The sequence below is a fragment of the Prionailurus bengalensis genome, unplaced genomic scaffold (assembly GCF_016509475.1).
Source record: "Prionailurus bengalensis isolate Pbe53 unplaced genomic scaffold, Fcat_Pben_1.1_paternal_pri Un_scaffold_112, whole genome shotgun sequence".
NCBI classification, from domain to species: Eukaryota; Metazoa; Chordata; class Mammalia; order Carnivora; family Felidae; genus Prionailurus; species Prionailurus bengalensis.
Window position 1 is genome coordinate 47,729 of NW_025091208.1, and position 9,225 is coordinate 56,953.

Genomic DNA, 9,225 nt, shown 5'->3' on the forward strand with positions numbered 1-9,225 from the left:
CATATTCATCAGGGATATTGGCCTGTAGTTCTCTTTTTTTACTGGGTCTCTGTCTGGTTTGGGAATCAAAGGAATGCTGGCTTCATAGAATGAGTCTGGAAGTTTTCCTTCCCTTTCTATATTTTGGAATAGGTTGAGAAGTATGATAGGTATTATCTTTGCTTTAAATGTCTGGTAGAATTCCCCAGGGAAGCCATCTGGTCCTTGACTCTTATTTGTTGGGAGATGTTTGATAACTGATCCAATTTCTTCGCTGGCTATGGGTCTGTTCAAGCTTTCTATTTCTTCCTGTTTGAGTTTTGGGAGTGTGTGGGTGTTTGGGAATTTGTCCATTTCTTCCAGGTTGTCCAGTTTGTTGGCATATAATTTTTCATAGTATTCCCTGATAATTGCTTGTATTTCTGAGGGATTGGTCGTCATAATTCCATTTTCATTCATGATTTTTTCTATTTGGGTCATCTCCCTTTTCTTTTTCAGAAGCCTGGCTAGAGGTTTATCCATTTGCTTTATTTTTTCAAAAAACCAACTCTTGCTTTCATTGATCTGCTCTACAGTTTTTTTAGATTCTATATTGTTTACTTCTGTTCTGATCTTTATTATTTCTCTTCTTCTGCTGGGGTTGGGATGTCTTTGCTGTTCTGCTTCTATTTCCTTTAGGTGTGCTAGGGGCATAGGTGGAGAGAGAGAGGATTGTAAGCATGCTCCATGCTCAGCGTGGAGCCTGGCATGGGGCTTGATCCCATGGGCTCCTGGAACCATGACGTGAGCCAAAATCAAGAGTCAGATGCTCAACTGACTGAGCTGCCCAACCCCCCCTCCATTCTTTTTGTTGTTGTTGTTAATTGCAGGCTTTTATTTCTATAAACTCCCGTCTTTGAATTGCTTTTGTAACATACCATAGATTTTAATGTGTTTTGTTTCCATTTTCATGTGTTTGAGGATAGTTTTTGAGTCTACTTTTGATTTTTTCTTGGACATATTGGTTGTTAAGGAGTGTATTGTTTAATTTCCACACAGGTGTGAATTTTTTTAGTTTTACTCCTGTTATTGATTTCTAGTTTCATCCACCGTTGTCAGAAAAGATGCTTGGTATTATTTGAAACTTCTTAAATTTGGTTAGATTTGTTTTGTGACTTAACATATAATCTGTCCTGGAGAATGCTCCATGTACACTTGAAAAGAATGTGTATTCTGCTGCTGTTAGATGGAATGATCTGTATGATTCTGTTAGGTCCAATGGTTTAAAGTACTGTTCACATCCAGTGTTTTCTTACTGATTTTCTGCTTGGATGATCTATTCATTTCTGAAAGTGGGTCATTTAAGTCCTGTACTATTAGTACTATTAGTATTGGCTATGTCTCCCTTGAGATTTGTTAACATTTGATTAATATATTTAGGTGGTCCAATGATGGGTACGTATATATTTATGATTGTTATATCTTCAAAATTTTTTTCCCAGTGTTATTAATATAGAATTGAAAAACAAATGAAATCATGGGGCACCTGGGTGGCTCAGTTGGTTAAGTGTCCGACTTCAGCTCGGGTCACAATCTTGCATTTTGTGGGTTCAAGCCCCTCATTGGGCTCTGTGCTGACAGCTCAGAGTCCGGAGCCTGCTTTGGATTCTGTGTCTCCCTCTCTTTCTGCCCCTCCCCCACTCATGCTCTGTCTTTCTCTGTCTCTCAAAAATAAATTAAAAAACATTAAAGAAAGAAAAAGAATGTAATCGTATTAAAAGTGTACAATGTAACAATATGACTTGATATATGCATACACTATGAAAGGATTCCAACAAACAAGTTTACCGACACATGCATCATTTGACATATTTACTCTTTTTGGAGTTTTACTCTCAACAAATTTCAATTACACTATAGTCACTATGCTATACATTAAGTCATCAGAACATATTCATCTTATAACTAAAAGGCTGTACCTTTTTACAAACCTCTCCCATTTTCAAACCTTTCCCCAGCCCCTGGCAACCACCATTCTAACTTCTGATTCTATTAGCTTGACTTTTCCCCCCCAGTATTCCACATATAACTGGTAAGACTCAGGATCTGTCTTTGTCTAGTTTATTTCATTTAGCAGACTGCCCTCCAGTTTTATTTATGTTGCCACCAATGGGAGGATCTCCTTTTTTGTAAGACCAAATAAAATTATATTTTATATATATGTATATATGTATAATTGTATTATATATTTATGTAATTATATATAATTCTATTATATAATATATAATATATATTTTTGTAAGGCTAAATAAAATTCTATCATATATATTTATATATATAAATAAAAATTCTATTGTATATATTTATACATATAAATAAAATTATATTTTATTTATTTATTTATTTATTTATAATTTTTTTTTCAACGTTTATTTATTTTTGGGACAGAGAGAGACAGAGCATGAACGGGGGAGGGTCAGAGAGAGAGGGAGACACAGAATCGGAAACAGGCTCCAGGCTCTGAGCCATCAGCCCAGAGCCCGACGCGGGGCTCGAACTCACGGACCGCGAGATCGTGACCTGGCTGAAGTCGGACGCTTAACCGACTGTGCCACCCAGGCGCCCCTAAAATTGTATTTTATTATCCATTCATTCCCGGACAGACAGGTTATTTCCATATCTTGGCTATTGTGAATAATGCTACAAAAAACATGGGAATATATATATCCTTTTGAGATAGTGATGCCACTTCTTTGGATATATACTAAGAGGTGAGATTAGGTGCATTTCTAGTGAGGGAATCAAACAAAGGAAAGAATCTGGTGGCTCCTCTTTCCAGCTCCCTAGCCACCCAGACCTGGCTTTTGGTGAGGCAGCGCCATCTGGTGTCATGTCTCTCTCAGAACACAAAAGAACAAGGAGTATCTTTCTCTTAGAATCTTCCAGAGAACCTGGGTGATGCATGTGTTAATAAATTTGTTTGTTGGAACCCTTTCACAATGTGTATATATATCACATCAATAATCACATTGTGCACTTTAAATACAATTACATTTTTTCAAATATCTTTTTCTCACTTGCAGGAAGAGAAGGACTTTAGTCTGCACCTTGTGGAGTTCCACTGCAGAAAATACTTGGCAGGACTTTGAAGCTGGGGGCTGGTTGTACTGAGTAGCTATGTGTACCCATGATGGAGAAGAAACTAATTTCTTTCTCTACTGTTAAGCCCAGAGATGAACATTTCTTTCTTTTTATGCTTCACATGCCTTGTTCGTAGTCTACTCTCAATTATCACCACATCAATTTCTTAGTCTGTTGGAACTGGGATTCTCCATTTCTTACTTAGTAGGAAGATGGCACCAGCTTTGTAGCTTAGATTGGACTCTGATGTAAAAGGTTTTGTTTCCTTTCACGTATTAAGGAAGTGTTGTAAAAGCGAGCAGTGTACATGTTTGGAGCCCATTGAGAAGTGGAGAATTTAGTGGGTAATTGGCTTTAAAAACAGGGTAAGGAAATTTCAGAAAGGTAGCCTTGGAAGCACTCAGGCTGAATATAGATTTGTTTTCATGGCATATTTCTTCTAGATAACCAGAGAGGAATAATAGATTCCCCAAATCAGCAAAATCAGGGTAAATTCTCCTTTGATAATGAATTCTTGCTTGACAATCTCAATTTCCCTGGAAGCTTGTTAGTGTAAAAATATCAGAGAGCTAGCATAGGAATGGTTTTAGTGTTTTATTGGAATGGTGCTTTAACTTAACAAAGTGTATGATGAAAGTTAGTGAAGTTTTTTGTTTGTTTGTTTTTGTTTTTTGTTTTTTGTGTTTTTTTTTTAGAATTTAAATATTAGTGCGTACTAACTTGACTGCTCTACTGTACATTTCTCCTATAGCAGTGGTTTTTAAACTTGAGTATGCATCAGAAGTCACTGAAAGGCTTATTAACACAGATTGGCCTTAACCCTAAAGTTTCTGATTGGGAAGGTCTAGAGGTAGAGTAACTGATAAATTGTAACTGTAATTGTACAACTGTACAGTTGTCATTGTAACTGGTAATTGTAACTGATAAATTCTCTAGTAATACTTAAACTGTTGCTACTAGGACTACACCTGAAACAGTTTGGAGTTCAGGATTGCTTTGTCAATAATGCTCTTTGTTATTGCAGGAGAGATACTGATGATACAAAAACTGGAGAAATTTATAGGCCTTTGACCCCAATGGTGGAAAGTAATAAACTAAGCTCTAGAACCAGGAAAGTTCTACATAAATAAATATTCACACATTGAAGTGATTACTACATACAAATGCATTCTGTATATGATCATGAGATGGAGGGTGCATGTGATGGAGGGTGCTGTGATGGAGGTATACTAAATATTTCCAATTATTCTGAAGTGATTTCTGTTCTTCACATTAGCTATTAAAAGTAAATCAGAAATTCCTGGAGTTAGGGACAAAATTGTTGCAACAAATATTCTTAATTTTACCCTTTGGAAAATGCCAAGCTTTTTCAAAGTCCTTTTGCATCTCCCCACGTTTCCTTATTTCTCTGAAGCCTCTACCAACTCCACTCTTCCCCTACCATGCCATTTACAAGTGCACAAAATACTTTCATTTCATTTGCTTACCTGTCTATTCTGCAGGCCTTTTCTCTTAAGTTAATTCTGTCAAATCCTGACTATGCCGCTGTGCTTATTGACCCTGACAAAGTGAATAAAGTGTACTGCACACTATAGGTTTTATTCTTGCTCCTAATTTAAATATAAATATTATTAGATGGGTTTGTTATGTTTATAGCTAAAATTATTCCTAAAATTTATAAAAATTTTAGAATTTTAAACAAACAAAAAAAAGGTGAGATTATTGGATCATATAGTAATTCTATTTTCTTGAGGCACCTCCATATTGTTTTCCATAAGAGCTGCACCAATTAACTTTCCAAACAGCAATGTACAAAAGTTTCCTTTTCTCCACATCCTCACCAGCATTATTTATCTCTTATCTTTTGATAATAGACATCTTAACAGTTGTGAGGTTGTATCTCATTATGGTTTTGATGTGCATTTCCTTGATGAGTACTGATGTTGAATATCTTTTCATGTACCTATTGGCCATTTGTATGTCTTCTTTGAGAAAATGTCTATTCACATTCTTTGCCCATTCTTTCATTGGTTTACTTGTTGTTTTGCTACTGAGTTGTATTAATTCCTTATATATTTTGGATATTAACTCCTTATTGGATATGTGGTTTGCAAATATTTTCTTCCATTTCACAGGTTGGCTTTTCACTTTGTTGATGGTTTCTTGTGCTGTGCAGCAACTATTTTGCTTAATGTAATCCCATTTGTTATTTTTGCTTTTATTGTATTTGGTTTTGGTGTCAAATCAAAAAATCATTGCCAAGACTAACATCAAGGAGCTTTCCCCCATATTTTCTTCTAGTAGTTTTATGCTTTGTCTTATGTTTAAGTCTATAACCCATTTTGAATTGATCTTTGTGTATGCTGTAAGATACGAGTCTGATTTCATTCTTTTGGTCTCGGAGATCCTGTTTCCCCAATACCATTTATTGAAGAAATTATTCTTTACCCCTTGTGTATTCTTTGTACCTTTATCAAAAATTAATTAACTATATGTACCTGGGTATATCTGATTTCTCGTTTTTTCCATTAATCTATGTGCCTGTTTTTTATGCTAATACCACTGTTTTGATTACTATAACTTTGTAATAGTTTAAATCCAGAACTGTAATGCCTCCTGCTTTGCTCTTTTTGCTCAAGATTGCTTTAGCTATTCAGTGCCTTGTGTGGTTCCATATGAATTTTCAGATTATTTTGTCTATTTCTGTAAAAAAAAAAAACGTGATTGAATTTTGATAGAGATTGCATTGAATCTGTAGATTGCTTTGGGTAGTATGGACATTTGAATATTAATTCTTTGAATACATGAACACAGGATATCTTTTATTTATTTGTGTTTTCTTTAATTTCCTTCATCAGCATTTTATAGATTTCAGTGTATAGGTCTTTCATCTTCTTGATCTTAGTTCTTTCTGATACTATTGTAAATGCAATTTTCTTTTTTTTTTTTTAAGTTTATTTATTTATTTTGAGGGGGGGGAGGGGCAGGCTTGAACGTATGAATCCATGAACCTGAGCCAAAACCAAGAGTCATCACTTAACTGACTGAGCCACCCAGGTGCCCCATGTAAATGCAACTTTCTTAATTTCTCTTTCATATTATTCATTGTTAATGTGTAGGGATACAATGGATTTTTATGTATTGATTTTTTATCTTGTGACCTTCCTGAATTCCTTCATTAGTCCTAACAGTTTCTTGGTGGAGCCTTTAAGGTTTTCTATATATAATATTATATCCTCTGTAAAGAGACAATTTTATATCTTCTTTTCTGATTTGGATGGCTTTTATATCTTTTTCTTGTCTAATTACTCCAGCAAGGACTTCCAATACTATGTAAAACCAAAGTGGTAAAAGTTGGCAACCTTGTCTTATTCCTTATGTTAGAGGAAAAGCTTTCAGCTTTTCACCACTAAACATGATGTTAGCTGTGGGATTGTTATATATGGTCTTTATGTTAGATGTGGTCTTTATACCTTCCTTCTAAACCTAGTTTTCTGAGAGTTTTTAACATGAAAAATATGTTGAATTTTGTCAAATGTTTTCTATGAATGTATTGAGATGATCATATGATTTTTATCTTTCATTTTGCTAATGTCATGGATCATTTATTAATTTGTGTTTGTTAAATCATCCTTGCATCCCAAGGATAAATACTGCTTGATCATGGTATATGATCCTTTTGATCTCCTGTTGAATTTGGTTTGGTAAATTGTTCTTTTTTAAATTTTTAAAAATCTTTATTTATTTTTGAAAGAGAGAAAAAGACAGAGCATGAGCAGGAGCAGAGAGAGAGACACACACACAGAATCCAAATCAGGTTCCAGGCTCTGAGCTGTCAGCACAGAGCCCAATGAGGAGCTTGAACCCATAAACCACGAGATCATGACTTGAGCTGAAGTCGAATGCTCAACTGACTGAGCCACCCAGGCATCCCTGCTAAGTTGTTATTGAAGATTGTTATATCTTTTGATAAATTGACCTCTTTATTATTACATAATTACCTTCATTGACTGTTTTCCTAGTTTTAACTTAAAGTCTGTTTTGTGTGATTTAACTAAAGCTACTCCTGCTTGCTTTTTGTTTCCACTGGCATGGGCTATTTTCGCAATTCCTTGACTTTGAGTTTGTATGTATCTGTAAAGCTGAAGGGACTCTCTTATAGTCAGCATTTTTTTAAAGTCCTTTGGAGAATTCAACACACTTGCATTTAGAGTAATTACTGTTAGTTATGAACTTCATAATGTCAACTTATAAGTTGTTTTCGGGCTTTTTTATAGTTTTCTTGTTCCTTTATTCCCCTTTTCTTCCACCCTTTTCTAATATAAGAATTTAGTGCTATAAATTTACCTTCAGCATTACTTTATTGCACAAAAGTTGATATTTGGTATTCATTTTTCATTCAGTTGCACATTATTTTTAATTTCCTTTTTACCTGTGATTATTTAGAGTTGCAGTGTTTATTTCAAAAGCTTTTGAGGGTTTACTGCTATATTTATGTTATTTATTTGTATATTGATTCTATTATTGTCAGCAAACATACTAAGTATGGTTTCAATTCTTTTAAATTTGTTGAAGTTACTTTTGTGGACCAATGTGGCCTATAGTTATTTTTCCACATACAAAATACTTTGCCACCTCCTTCTGGCCTCCGTAGTTTCAAGTGAGACATCTGCTACCTTTCTAATTGTTGTTTCCCTAGAGGTAATCCATCATTTCTCTCTAGCTGTGTTCAAAGATTTTCTTCGAAGATGTCCTGGCAGTGTGGTGTGGAGTGGCTGTCAGGGCCAGGAGAACAAGCACCCATGTCACTATCACTCCCAGAGCAGCCCAGGCCCCCCTTCTCTGCCCCACTGCGCTCTCAGATGCCAAGCACTGCAACTCCCTGCATGCAGTGAACTGGGCCACGGAGCCTCTGGGGCGATGTCCAGCCCTCCTGCCCAACCTGCTCTCCCACCAGTCGCCACCTCCACCCCCAGTGCACAAAGAGCCCATGTATGAACCATGGAGGAGGCTTCACCCTGAGGCTGCAGCCAGCTGCACCTGGAGAAGCTGACCCTGGGGATCATGCACATCCTAAAATCTTCTCCAGGTGTAACAAAGGTGGCTATCATAGAAAAGCTGCCTGCTGAACGTCATATGATTTCTTCAGGGGAACAAAAAAGTAACTGCTTGCTATCAGAGGATGTGAAGAATTTTTATCTGATTAACAATGGCTTCCACATGACATGGAGTGTGAAGCTGGATGAGAACACCATTCCATTGGGCAGCATGGCAATTAATAGAATCTCAAAACTGACTCAACTCAACCAGTCTTCCATGTATTCACTCCCTAATGCACCAACCCTGGAAGACCTGGAAGATGATGCACTTGAAGCCAGTGAGAACCAGCCAGAGAAGCCTCACTTTGATTCTTGCAGTGTGATGTTTGAGCTGGATCCTTGGAAATGGGAATGGGAAGGTTTACCTTGTCTACAAAAGAGGGAAAGCAGCAGTAGCATAAGACATTGACTTCCGGTTCCTGGCCAGAGCATTACACTGGCATTTGATCACAGATACTTGTACTGGTTACTATTGCCTGCTCATCATGCACCTGGGCCTGCCGGAGTGGCAGTATGCCTTCACCAGCTATGGCATTAGCCCACAGGCCAAGCAATTGTTCAACACGTATAAACCCATTACCTACAACACAAACCTGCTCATGGAAGAGACCTACTCCTTCATGAACAAGCTGGATCCCAGCAAAATGTTCAAGAGCAAGAGCAAGACCTTAATCTCCAAAAAGAAAGCTCCTGCATAGCCTACACGTGGCCAGAAAGGGCCCTCAGGTCCTCCCTCCACCTCTAAATACTCTTCTAGCTCTGGAAACCCCATCCAGAAATGAGCATCACCACCTCCCCACCAGCTCCACAGCAATAATTTCCATGCACAGATATCCCAAGCCTCAGATTCTGTGCGTGGAACCATGTGTTTCTTCCTACATGAGTAAGCCAAATCCTAGGCCTTTTACTCCTGTTGGCATTAGCCAGGAGTTCGAAGGCGTACTCAGGTCTCCCCCAGGGTCATTTCTCCATCCAGCCTCCGAAAGCTGTGGAGCATTTGTTTGAGTAGATAAATAGATCTGTTAAG

At 37.0% G+C, this 9,225-nt stretch overlaps 1 pseudogene; it reads left to right on the forward strand.

Moving 5' to 3' along the window:
* Nucleotides 1-8,100: 8,100 nt before the first annotated feature.
* Nucleotides 8,101-8,980, forward strand: LOC122478622 (annotated as a pseudogene).
* The last annotated feature ends 245 nt before the right edge of the window (nucleotides 8,981-9,225 follow it).